This window comes from Pantherophis guttatus, chromosome 1 (assembly GCF_059756535.1).
Source record: "Pantherophis guttatus breed Tessera chromosome 1, ASM5975653v1, whole genome shotgun sequence".
NCBI lineage: Eukaryota > Metazoa > Chordata > Lepidosauria > Squamata > Colubridae > Pantherophis > Pantherophis guttatus.
The window spans coordinates 110,679,492-110,693,504 of NC_142063.1; the positions used below are offsets into that span (position 1 = coordinate 110,679,492).

At 41.8% G+C, this 14,013-nt stretch overlaps 1 protein-coding gene across 2 annotated transcripts in view; it reads right to left on the reverse strand.

The window, feature by feature from the left end:
* The window catches only part of B4GALNT4 (beta-1,4-N-acetyl-galactosaminyltransferase 4), a 206,201-nt gene that overhangs the window by 174,180 nt on the left and 18,008 nt on the right, over positions 1–14,013 (reverse strand). The gene's annotated exons all lie outside the window — the stretch shown is intronic.

Below are 14,013 nucleotides of genomic sequence, written 5' to 3' on the forward strand. Positions count from 1 at the left end.
AACAATTCGTTCGTTCCGTGACTCTGAGAGACTCTGTGCCAAATTTTGCCTTGTACTGCGGTTGGAAACAAGTTATGTGGCAGCTTGCCAAACGAGATAAGGTGTGTTGAGAAATACTCCTTACTCCACTTGTGCTCTGTGTGTGTGTGTGTGTGGACTGGGACTGGGACTGGGACAGGAAAGCAACCTTTCCAGCCATTGGAAAGGTTTGTTTGGACAAACCTTGCTGGCAGTGAATGAACGTAATTCACAGTCATGTAAATAAAAGAGGTTTTGCAGGGACCAATTCCTGCCTCCTGCTTGTTAAGGGAGTCTAGGTCAGAACACAATCAACCTTTCCCTACTTATATATATAAAAAAATCCACTGAGGAATGGTGAACTAATGCCCCACATTTTTTCCACTCCATGGATCATGGAAGTGGAGAGGAATTAGGGATGAAAGGAAGTTGGATGCTAGATCCAGACTGCCAAAAATTTTTCTAGAACAAAAAGAGATCTTGAGATTACCCATAAATACTTGAGACACCTTTTTTTTAGTAGATCGCAGAAACTGACATTTTTGCAGCTGTTTGTGATCAGTTTGGAGTTGGAGTTCCATCATGCTCTGAGCCATTATTAATGCAGCCTTTCTTGGAGTAAAGGTTTGATGAAATCTCATCCTTTTATCACTTTAGAGCTTTATTTTTAGTTGTTTAAGATTGAAAAAACCTTTGGAACCAAAAGTTTAATAGTGCCTGGGTGAATTACTTTCCAATTCATTTAAAAAGAAAAAAAATATGTGTTCCCAGCTTTGTAAGATCTTTACTTTTTGCAATATACAACAAAAAGACAATTATAGTGTTACTTTTGGAAAATTTTTAAACACTAAGGGTTTGGATAAAATTGATTTAAAGGACTTTGAAGTTAATTAGAAAGATCCTTTTGCATGGAAATCTGTCTTATTTACATTTCAAACTGATAACAAGACTTTGAAGGTTGATCACTTGAGGGCACCAGATGGCTATTTTAAAAGCAATGTTTGATCTGTGGGTCCAAGAAGTGCTTGCACTTTTTAATTCCACTGGAACCAAAAGTTGCTATGGAAGAGGAACAAATCCTTTTGAAGAGAACTGAAATGAATTTAAGGTAAACTTGAAAAGTATAATCTATAAAAGATAGAAATATTGGATTTGCAACGGAGTTGGACAATCACTTTTTTAAAATTAAAAATATATAAATAATGTTTCAATAGAGCAATGTGGATGAACTTTTTAAATTGAAATATAAGAAATTACAAAAGGAACTTTATTTATGGAACTTAAGAATGGCTGGGAGGAAGAAGAAAAAAATACAAAATTTAATCAAAATTATTTGATTATGGTTAAATAATGAGTTGCTACTGTATCTCTGGTGATGTTTTAATGATTATCTTAACTGGTTAATGTTTTTGGGAAATGTTCAACTAAGTGTAAAGGATTTCTTTGCAATTTCTACATTATTATTTTTGATACATAAATAAGAGGTTACCATTCCTAGTAATGTTTAATCATTTTTAATTTTTTGTAATCTTTAATTGTTAATTGGATTAGATTTTGATAATTAAAGAGAGGAATGAAGAGGATTTAGATTAAATGGAAAGGAGAATTATATATTTAGGTATTTTTAATTTTTACAACATCTTTGCTGATTAATGAGAACTGGTGATTTAGAGATGAGTTTAGAGAAAATGAGGTGAGATATGGAAAAAATGTATTTGGTTGTATTTTAAGAGAGTAATAATTTGTTAATGTTGAACATGCTTGTTGGGGATAAAAGAGAAAGTTTCTTTTTCTTATTATTCTCCCTTTTCCCCATCTTTGGAGGGGAATTTTTTTCTATAATTTTTAAATATTTTTTTCCTTTTGAAATAGTATTTTTGTATTAAGTTCTTATATTAGTTTTATTTGCTTAACATAATTATTGATAACATTTCTTCAACAACACAAAAAACTTTTTTTTAGTCCTTAAACCTATATTTATTTATTTATTCCCCAAAAAGATTGGAGGAGACTCAGCTGGTGCTAAAAAACTTGTCATTCCAAATTTCTTAAAAAGGGAAACACAGTTATTAAGTGATTTCCAAAAGTTATTAGAAAAGGGAGAATGTGAATTCTGTATCCATATGGATACCATCTGCAGTTTGGGTGAAGATGTGTTCCCTTGTCTCTAAGAATTCTAAACAACTAGAAAACATTATCTTTGATCTCCTCACCAGGAGCAACTGTCGGGAGCACTTGTGGGCGATCCCAAGTCCTCTTTTCTGAACAAGAATCCCAAAGAGCAGATCACTGACCAACCCTTCATTCCGCTGCAATTGTTGGCTCTGCTCTGGATGGAGATTTCTTCATTTCACCATTTCTTCCCCAGAAGTCCCTGGCTACCATGTTTTTTAACAACAGCAGCAGTAGGGAAAAACAAGCCCCATAATCCTACACTCCTCTCCCTCAAAAGACTGACATAAAAAAGAAAAAGGAATTGGGAATTCAGTTTCTGAATTATTTAATTCATATTCTGGTTTTATATGTGGCCTTGATTCATGGTTCTTGGATTCTAATGAAAAATGAATAAATTCCTTAAATCTGAAATCTGCCTTTTCCTGTCCCAGGCTTGTTACAGGATACTAGTTCCTAGAAAAACACCATCTGAATTAAATACATGCATAAGTATCAAAGGAGAAAGGCAAACAAAGAAAGAGACAGCACCTAAGTAGGTCACAGCAGGAGAAAAGACTGAAATAAAATGAAATGTATTATTCTTGGTTTTGGTGTGTGACTAAACTGAAACTGCCATAACTAAAGAGAACAAAGAGACAGGAGCCTTATTTAAAAGATCCTCTCATTGAGGTAGATAAGAAGGAAATAAGTCATTAAGGATAAAAGTGGAAAAAATGTCAGCTGAATCAAACAAAGGAACTTGGGCACATGGGGGAAAAAACCCAATGCCAACTAATCAAGAAAGCAAGTACTTTGAGGGATAAGAAAAAGGGTCCTGAAGCCCACCCACTCCTTGAATTGTCTTCAGATCCAGACTTGGTGGCTTCCATCTTTGTAGCTAATGCCTGGCAGCCTAGTTAGAAAGTGGTGGGCCAGTGTCCTCATTTGATAACAAGTGAACTTTTTCTGTTACTTTAAATTCACTGGATCTCCATGTACTCCAAATATTTGTATCTGAGTGTTCAGTGGAAAGTGATCTGTGCATGTCTCTAATTATTTCCCAGCTGTTGACCAGGGCCTTGTCTGCTCTAGTTGCACATATATGGAAAACCCAGGTAGATTTGGGGGGAGGGGGCTTACACGATACATATACCTCAACAAGCTGTGAGTGTGTGAGTGAATGAATGACCATAAACTGAACCTAGGAGTGTGTGTAATAGTGGCAAAATGAGTGCAAGGAATAAAAGCACAAGAAATAAAAGCAGCAGTAACAACTCTTTAATATGCCAAAATGCATATTGCTAGGATAATTTGCTCCTGAAATTGTTATCACTGTCATTTGACCAAGCAAGAATCAGGAGGATATCCTGGTTAATGCATTGGACTGTGATTTATAAGGTGTAACCTTATAAATAACTTTATTGTCATTATACGTGTATACACAGTATACCCATACAACGAAATTCACTTAACACCCAAAGACCAGGTCCAACACACATAACAATCCCCAAACACACTCCCACCACCACAAATTCCCCATCCCTAAACCACCCAAACATCCACACAACAGGCCAAGTAATGCTGTCCAACAGCTTACTGATGGTGGCCCTTTAGTTCTTTGTTAAGTGCAATTATAGCTCTGGGATAAAAACTATTCAGAAAATGTGTGGTCCGTGTTTTAATTGTTTGTATCTTCTGCCAGAAGGCAACAGTCCAAAAAGATTATAAGCAGGATGGGAAGAGTCTCTGAGAATGTTATGCAACTTTCTCAAACAGTGAGATTCAAAGATGTCATCCAGGGCTGGTAGCTGGAATCCGATGATATTCTGGGCAGTTTTAATGATTCTCTGTAGAGCTTTTTTGTCTGCTACAGAGCTGCTCCTATACCATGCAAGAATGCTGTATGTCAGGACACTCTCAAAGGTGCTGCGATAGTAGGACAGAAGTAGATGCTGAGATAGATTTATTATTATCTTAACTTAACACTAAATTCACTGGATGACTTTGGAGTACCAGCGTTACCTATTTATTGTGTGAATAAGCAGAGAAGCCCATGTTTACTATCTTGAGTTCATAATAGAAAAAAGTTACACACACACTCGTATCCAGAAGACTCTACAATATCAAACTAAGCTGGGTGTTTCATTTATGGTTTTTTTTTCTTTAGAATGACTCCATAAAGTCACACAAGGACACTTTAACTCTATGTTTGTAGATGTCAATAGACAATGTGAGGAACCTTTATTAAATTAAAGCACTGCTACTATCTCCACTTAGCTGAGGAAAGAAGGGAAGCAAAAGGCAAGTGAAAAAGAGAAAGATACACCCAATTGAATGCAGAATTCCAGAGAATAGCTAGAAGAGATGAGAATATCTTCTTAAATGAACAGTGCAAAGAAATAGAAGAAAACAATAGAATAGGGAGGATCAGAGATCTCTTCAAGAAAATTGGAGATATGAAGGGAATGTTTCATGCAAAGATGGGCATGATAAAGGACCAAAATGGCAAGGACCTAACAGAGGCAGAAGAGATTAAGAAGAGGTGGCAAAATTACACAGAAGAACTATACAAGAACGAACTTAACATCGCTGATAACCACTATGGGGTGGTCACTGACTTCGAGCCAGAGATCCTAGAATGTGAAGTCAAATGGGCCTTAGGAAATCTGAGCAACAACAGAGCTAGTGGAGGTAACAGTATTCCAGCTGAGCTATTCAAAATCTTAAAAGATGATGCAGTAAATGTGCTACACTCAATTTGCTAGTAAATTTGGAAAACTCAACAGTGGCCACAGGATTGGAAAAGGTCAGTTTACAGTCCAATTCCAAAGAAAGGCAATGCCAAAGAATGTTCAAACTATCGCACCATTGCACTCATTTCACATGCTAGTAAAGTTATGCTTAAAATCTTACAAGCTAGGCTCCAGCAGTATGTGGATCGAGAACTACCAGAAGTACAGGCAGGATTTTGAAAAGGCAGAGGAACTAGAGATCAAATTGCCAACATACGCTGGATCATGGAGAAAGCTAGGGAGTTCCAGAAAAAACATCTACTTCTGCTTCATTGACTATGCTAAAGCCTTTGATTGTGTGGATCGCAACAAATTGTGGCAAGTTCTTAAAGAGATGGGAGTACCTGACCATCTTATTTGTCTCTTGAGAAACCTATATGCGGGTCAAGAAGCGAGAACTGGACATGGAACCACTGATTGGTTCAAAATTGGGAAAGGAGCCCAGCAAGGTTGTATACTGTCATCCTGCCTATTAAACTTATATCCATCATGAGAAAGGCAGGGCTAGATGAATCACAAGTTGGAATTAAGATTGCCGGGAGAAATATCAACAATCTCAGATATACAGATAATACCACTCTAATGGCAGAAAGTGAAGAGGAACTAAAGAGCCTCTTGATGCTGGTGAAGAAGGAGAGTGCAAAAGTTGGCTTGAAACTCAATATTAAGAAAACTAAGATCATGGCATCTGGCCCTTTCAATTCCTGGCAAATAGATGGGGAAGAAATGGAGGTAGTGACAGATTTTATTTTCCTGGGCTCCAAGATCACCACAGATGGGGACTGCATCCAAGAAATTAAAAGACGCTTGCTCCTGGGGAGGAAAGCTATGGGAAATCTAGATAGCATTCTAAAAAGCAGATACATCATCCTGCCAACAAAAGTGATTATAGTCAAGGTTTTCCCAGTTGCAATGTATGGCTGTGAAAGTTGGACCATAAGAAAGGCTGAGCGCCAAAGAATTGAGGCCTTTGAACTATGGTGCTGGAGAAGACTCCTGCGAGTCCCTTGGACTGCACTGGAGAAGAACCTAATGCTGGGAACGATTGGGGGCAAAAGAAGAACGGAAAGACAGAGAATTAGGTGGCTGGATGGAGTCACTGAAGCAGTTGGCATGAGCTAAAATGGATTCCAGAGGATGGTAGAGGATAGGAAAGCCTGGAGGAACATTGTCCATGGGGTCGCAATGTGTCGGACACGACTTCACAACTAACAACTATTTCCGCTTTTGAATATTGGGAGGAAAAAGAAAATTTATCATACAATCTTCTTTCTGATTCCTCAGATATTTTATATTATTAATTAAGATAGACAGACAGACACACGTAAATTAATAAGACTCAGTGGATTTCATATTAAGCACACCATCAATAGGCAAGAAGCTGGTCTAAACAAAGGTACCATAATAATCAGCAATCAGTTCCACCTCTATTCCTTCTAAAAGATTTGGGGGGGGGGAATTGTAGCTTTTGGTAAATTACAGTACACTCTGAAAGCATACTCCTCTTCATCCCAAACTGAAAAAAATATATTCTGGAAAATCCCACTGTAGCAACACCTTCATCAGTTGAAAAAACAACACAGGCACAATCAGTCACAGATACACAGTCTGTCACTTGTCCAGTGAAAGTAGACACCCGATTAACAAAACTGACAATCTCCCCTTAGCTCTAGTTAAGGACAGTAGAGTGGGTGGCAGAGGAACTATAAAGAAAATGATGCCAATTTCCACTTCTAAAAGGCATTTAGCATAATGGGAAGCTCTCTTAGCAATTATAAATAAATGCAGATACAAAAGATCTTATCCCATATCTTTCATTGCTTTATCTTTACCAGAGTGAAAATTCATTGTAATTTAGAGGGCAATTATACTTTTGTATTGATATTTGAGTTATCCTCACTTGAGGCACAAATGACCAGTTTCAAATTATCATATTTTGGAGATATTATGCAAAGACCTAGCTTCTGGAGAAATCTATAGGGGGAAGATGCAAAGAAAGAGAAGAGGACTACCAGCAACAAGATGAATGGGCTCAATTACAGCACATCATTGGAAGGGAACCATTGGAAGACCTGAAGGACTAAGTTGGGAAAATCTCTCAATGTTGTTGCTAAGAGTCAAGATGATGGCATGTAATAATATTTGATTATAGCAATAAAAATCCCACACAAGTTGTACACAATGATTGCTTGTGGGGTATTCTTATATTAATAATTAATTAACACCACCCAGAGCACTTGTCTAGGATGGGTGGCTATAGAAATTGAATTAATTAATTAATTAATTAATACTGTAGGATAAAAGAAACTATAGGAAGGAATTCAAGTCCTCCGCCTCTTTCCTACTCTGAATCCAATCTTACAGCATATTATGTCATCTATAACTTACAGACCTAACCTCACTCTATTTACCAGCTTTCCAACAAACGCTTCTCAAAACACCTTTCCTTGTACAGCCAGATCTCTCTTCCTAAATCCATATTCCTTTCCCCCCCTGTTGATTGCCAGGCCATTAATATTCTGCAAGTGAATCTGTTAAAGCTGCTGTTTACAGCTCAGTGCAAATAAAACCTATCTTCTGTTTGACTCCTTCAATGACCTAAAGTGTTAAATCATTCCCTTCAGTGAGACACATGCCAGGGAAATCTCCAGCCAGTAAAGTATTGGCAACCTCTATTAAGGATCACTTCATGGGTGGGGGAATTTTTTTACCTGACCCTTACTAGAGTCCCCACTTCATTGACTTGATATGCTTTGCAACCTGGAGAGTATGGTAACAGTCTCATTATTTCAGCTGAGGAATCTCTGCTAAATTAGGCAGAGAAAAGTAATTATCTACTTGTAAGAGATAAGAAAAAGGTTTATTTTATCAGAAACATAATCCCCTTGTGATCAGGATTCAGATTTATAAATGTTACAATGCAAGAGCCTGGCATATCCTCTTTGTGTATTGTGTAATGGAAATGTGCACATCTAGTCATCTTGATGCACAACTAGCCTGCCAAAAGCTTAATCTGGGACTTTAAAAAGTGCTAGAACTCTATTAAATCTACCAGTCTAGCTTTTCAGGCAGGATCTTATTTACCAGCTATCACAATCATTTTGCATGTCAGAATTTTCAAAATAATTCTATTGACAGCAGGAAAAACAACATGTGCCAAACACTCCGCACATATAAAGTGCATCTGCTTAGAATTGGCCAATTTAACAAGTAATTAACCTTTCTGTACATTCTCCACTTGGTTGATTTGAGATCAGCAAAATGAGCCATTACTGTACCAGGGAAGAAATTGGACTGTGCTTCTTTTGCAACAGAAGCTCATCAGTCATATAAGGAATGTGAGAATATGCATCCCACACTGTGGAGTCCTTGGCACGGCCTGAGCTTGCTTGTTTGCTTTTACAAACATTTTGTTGCCAGATTAGGTAACATCTTCAGTGTTAGAAGGGAGTGGGACTTGCTCTCTATTTATATACAATAACTTGCCCAGTCAGTACTGTTGGGGGTGTTGTTTTCTCCTTGGTACTTCCTTTATTAGGCTGTTGTACACGGTTTGATTTTTGTCTGAGTTGCTATTTCCTTGATTAGGGTATTGTTTACTGTTTGGCTGTTTGGTATTAATCCTGGTGTTAATCCCTGTTTATCTAAGTGCCGATTGCTGATGAGGTGTTGTTCTGGACATTTTCTTCCCTTTTTAGTTATTTTTCTTTTGAATGGTGTTTAAATGTTGTTCATCTCTATGTGCCTGTTGATGGTTGAATTTTGGCTTCTAGGAATGCCCTAGCGTTATTGGGCCAGTAGTGGGCCTGTAATTTGCCACGGGGTGAATTTGTGCTTCAACTATTCTGATTTAACTAGAATTTGTGCTTCACCTCCTGAGGCATCCTCCGTTCTTCCAGTTGGGAGATGTCATTGCCCTTTGCCACTAACCCTTACCCACCACAGCAGTGTTTTTCAGCCTTGGCAACTTTAAGATGTGTGCACTTCAAATGCTAGACTGGCATGGGAACTCTAGGAGTTGGAGCCTACACATCTTAAAGCTGTCAAGGTTGAAAAACACTGCTCCACAATCACATCATCCAGCAATTTCATTGTTTCCCAGACAGTGACCAGCCAGAGTTTTAAAGTGAGTTTTCCCTCACTAAAAAAGAAACAATGGTATGGGGGAAACAAGGAAGGTGGTAAGGAACTAAGGCCAACCCCATCGGCCAGATAGAAGAAATTCTGCCCCATTGGCCATATGGAAGAAATTCAAGATGGAATTGGTGAAAAGGAGATGAGAGTGGGTGGGATGATGTGGAAGGACTCAAAGACATGACTTGAAGGCAAGAGATCTTTCCTAGACTCTTTTCAAGACTCAAGGACTTACATTGGTCAGGCAAAGAGTACAGAATTGGCATATAAAATCATAATTCTCAGGCCAAAGTAACTTATGTTTCTCCCCAGTTTTACAGAGGATTTTTCAGTATGAATTCCTAATTTTAAAAAACAACTTTTTTACCTCAGAGAAATAAGTTTCAGATGTTATGTTATCCAACTTCAATGCTATAGTTAGAAAAATCAGAAAAATCATGAACTAATCAGGATCAATATGTTTCTAGCCCTTATGAATATGGTGAAAATCTTGTCTGGTTGGATATACTGCTTGTATAGAGTACCTAAATCAAAACAGTGACTTGCAAGCACCCATCATTTAAGAAAGCTCTTCAAACATCGACTAACTAGCATAATGTTCTTTTTGTAGGCATAGTCCACAAATGGCTGATGTATAAAAATGAAGAATACAGGTAAACCAGTGTCTCAGGGTAATTTTGTGGATACTTCATGTAATTCTATTGGCAGCAGTACAAAAATGGTTTGTCGTGAATTTCCTCCAGGATGTTCAATGAACAAAAATTTTACCCTGTAACCTGTACCTGTTTTACAAGGATAATTTCAATATTTTTAAATCAAACCAGACACGAAATACATTTCTCTTCTGAATCTTTAGCTTCTACTGTTCAGAGATAGCACTTGCAATTTATCTCCCATTTTCCCTTCTGCCACATTCTACCCAACCGTCAAATATCCCTCATTTCATCATTCCTCAACTCCTTGAAGAAGAAAAAAGTTCCCAACATCTGTGCTCATGTTTTTTTCAATCAGCAATATGGAAGATTAGGTTTGTATTGCCATGCAGATATTTTTCTGGAAAAATGGTTTACAAAGCAAGCTTTTTAGGAACTGGACTCTTGGGAACGCACTATACTAATTTTCAGAAACAGAAATATGATTCAGTAGTGACACAAGTGTGTATAATGGATGGAGAAGGGATATTTAGAAAAAAACTGAATCTAACAGTTTTATCAGTCAGAGTAGTTATTCTGTAGCCTGGAAAAGCAGGAAAGGTTTTAACATACTATCTTCATATTTTCTCTCCGTTCTTCATCACCTCCTTGCAGTCAATTAAACAGATGCCGGATTTAAATATCTCCCCCTCTGTTATTCCAGTTAGCTGATAACTGATTTCCCTGCCAACCACAACTGTGCAACTAAGCTACCCAGTTGCTGCAGCAGATGGTCATCAGCATCTTCTTCCACAACTGGAGGTCAGAGGAAGGTTAGCCTCCCATCATTTGGCATCAGCACAAGATCAGCTTGAAATAAACAGGAACAACAATTCAGGGGCGCACTTGTGATTTCCTAGCATTTGAAAGACTCCAAGAGTTAACTCTCCTAGGGAAGGCTCACATGCTGAGAAAGGTGGAAGAAAAGTAAAGAAGAGGATGAGTAGCATAGTAAATGGACTGAATTACAACAGCAAGGGGTGCACTACTGGGAGTCCAGGTTGAGGACAGATTATCCTGGAAAAGATATGTGGGGTCGATAAAAGTTGATATTGATAATCAATCAATCAATCAATCAATCAATCCTCCAAAACTGCTTAACTCACACCAAAAGTAGATGGGGCGTTGTCTTACCTGAACGTCCGTTCTGGGGATGGAGGGGACAGCGGTCAGGAAAGGGTTAAGTACCCTAATCCGGCAGGATCGAGTCAGCAAGTTGGTAAGCTCCTCCTCCTGCTGCTCTTCCCAGCTTTCGGACGAGGAATGTGATGTGATGCCTGATGACGCACCAGCCGACCTGAAACAAAACAAACAGAAATGACCCGGCCGAGACGGACTGGCGAAAAGGGGCAGGGCTGACCGCTGTCCCCTCCATCCCCAGAACGGGCATTCAGGTAAGACAGTGCCCCTTCTAGGGAAGTGAGGGGACAGCGGTCAGAAAAGGGACATGCCAAAGCCCATGAACTATAGGGAGGGACCCACCCGGGACGTGGAGGCCTGGTCCGAGCAGACCTGTTGGAGTACTCTACGGCCGAAGGCCATCTCTGCCGATGCGAAACTATCGATCTTATAGTGGCGAATGAATGGCGTTGGTGACGCCCAGGTGGTGGTCCGGCAGATATCCAGCAGGGAGGCCTGGGTGGCCCACGCCGCCGAAGTGGCAGCGTGGCAGGTAGAATGAGCAGTGATACGTCTAGGGGCCGGAAGGGACAGAGCCTCATAGGAAGAGGCAATAGTGGCATGAAGCCAATGACCCACCATTTGGGAGGACACCTTGAGACCCAGTGTGGAAGGTTGAAAGGAAATGAAAAGGGCCTTTGACCTACGAATTGAGGAGGTTCGCCGAATGTAGATACGTAGGGCGTGGCGAACATCCAGAGTGTGCCAAACACGTTCCCTTGGGTGGGCCGGGTGAGGGCAAAAATCCAGGAGTATCAGTTCCTGGGACCGGTGGAATGGGGAGTTAACTTTGGGAAGAAAGGTAAGATCTAAACATAGGACCACCCTGTTAGGGTGGAACACGCAGAGGTCAGCCCTCGTGGAGAGGGCCGCCAACTCTGAGATCTGCCTGGCGGAGGTGATGGCAACTAAGAAGGACACTTTATAACAGAGGAACCGTAAACCTACTATGCATAGAGGTTCGAAAGGGGCTCATGTGAGAGCGTCCAAAACCTTTGGGAGGTTCCAAGTAGGGTAACGATGTATGGGAGGGGTCGAAGGTTAGACTCCCCTCTCAGGAACAACCGTATCAAGGGACGGTGGGACAAGGAGTTCCGAGATCCCAAACAAAGGATAGAGGATAAAACAGCTACTTGCCTGCGTAAGGTGTTAGGGGCAAGCCCCGAATCCAATCCCTTCTGGAGGAAAACAAGTACCTGTTCAGTAGAGGCCATTTTGGGGTCCAGTCCTAGTGACGTGCACCATCTTGCGAAGGAGCGCCATGTAGCCCCGTAGATTCGTATCGTGGCCGGGCGGCGGGCTGCTAAGATGGTATCGACCACGCCATCGGGCAGGTGGGATCCCATTAGGAGCTGGCACTCAACCACCAGGCGGTCAGCTGAAACCAGGCGGTGTCCGGGTGCTGAAGAGAGCCCTGACGGAGGATAACTTCGTCGGGAGGGAGACGCCAAGGGGGACGAACTGATAGAGCCTGAAGATCGGCAAACCAAGGCCAACGGGGCCAATGCGGCGCGACGAGGATCAGTTCTGCCCACTCCTCCAGACATTTCCGGATGACTCTGGGTAGGAGGGGAAGGGGGGGGAAAGCGTAGAGGAGGCCCTCGGGCCATCTGCAATGGAGACCATCAGTGGAGTCCGCCTCTGGGTCCAGAAACCTGGAGAAGAATCGATCCGTCTGTCGATTGTCCCTTGTCGCGAACAAGTCCACTGCTGGCACCCCGAAACGGTGCATGATGCGCTGGAACAGACCCAGGTCGAGCTGCCATTCGCCGTGGTCCACCGTGGAGCGGGTCAGCCAATCGGCTTAGGTGTTGAACAGGCCGGAGATGTGGGACACCTGCAATGATTTCAGATTGGTCTCCGCCCAGGCTCCCAGCCTCTCTGCCTCCTCTATGAGGGGATGAGAACGGGTCCCCCCCAGGTGGTTTACATGGGCCTTGGTGACCACGTTGTCCGTCCGGACAATCACGTGTCAGTCCTTGACTATGTCTTGGAAAGTCCGGAGGGCCAGGTGGATGGCCCGAAGCTCCAACCAGTTTATGTTGTGGCCCCGGTCCTCTGAAGTCCAGAGACCTTGGGCCATGCATGATGGGATGTGGGCTCCCCAGCTGAGGAGGGGAGAATGATCTGATTAGGCTCCCTGAACTCCCTCCCCTTGTGAAGGGCCCTGGAAGACCACCATCGGAGGGACTGAAGAACAGACGGGTTAAGGTGAACAATTTGGTTGGAGGCCGAAATCCGGGACTTCTGATATGGGAGAAGAAACCACTGCAGCGCCCTGCAGTGGAGACGGGCCCATGGTACGATGCCAATGCATGAAACCATCTTTCCAAGGAGGTGAGAAAGGGTCGCCAGAGAGACCGGGGTTCCCTGGGCGACGGATCTGACCAGAGACCGCAGGCTGGACAGCCGTTCCTTGGAAAGATAGATCCTACACTCGACCATATCAATGACAGTCCCGAGGTGTTGGATGCGTGTTGTAGGTACCAGGTGGTTCTTGGCACAGTTGATAGAGAAACCGTGAGCCGTCAGGACCTGGAGGGTGGTGTCCAAGTCCTGATGCGCCTGAGCCTCCGAGCTCGATAGAACGAGAAGATCATCTAGGTAGCACTGGAGTCAAATTGGTTGGGCTCGGAGGTGGGCCGCAATAGCAGCCATCAATTTCGTAAACACTCGGGGAGCCGAGGATAGGCCGAATGGAAGGGCGCGGTACTGGTAGTGGCGGCCCACATAACAAAACCTGAGAAATTTGACATACGCCGGATGAATTGGGATGTGAAGGTAGATCTCCGTCAGGTCGACCGACGTGAGGAAGACACCAACTCTGATACCTTCCAAAATAGATTGGAGGGACTGCATCTTGAACTGCCGGTATTTTATCCAGCGGTTCAATGACTTGAGGTCTAGAATGGCCCTCCAGCCCCCCGAGGATTTCTGAACGATGAACAGGTGGGAGTAAAAACCCTGTCCGTGCTGCTCCTGTGGCACCGGCTCAATGACCCGAATGTCTAAGAAATGTTTTATGGCCGTGACCAACAGGAGCC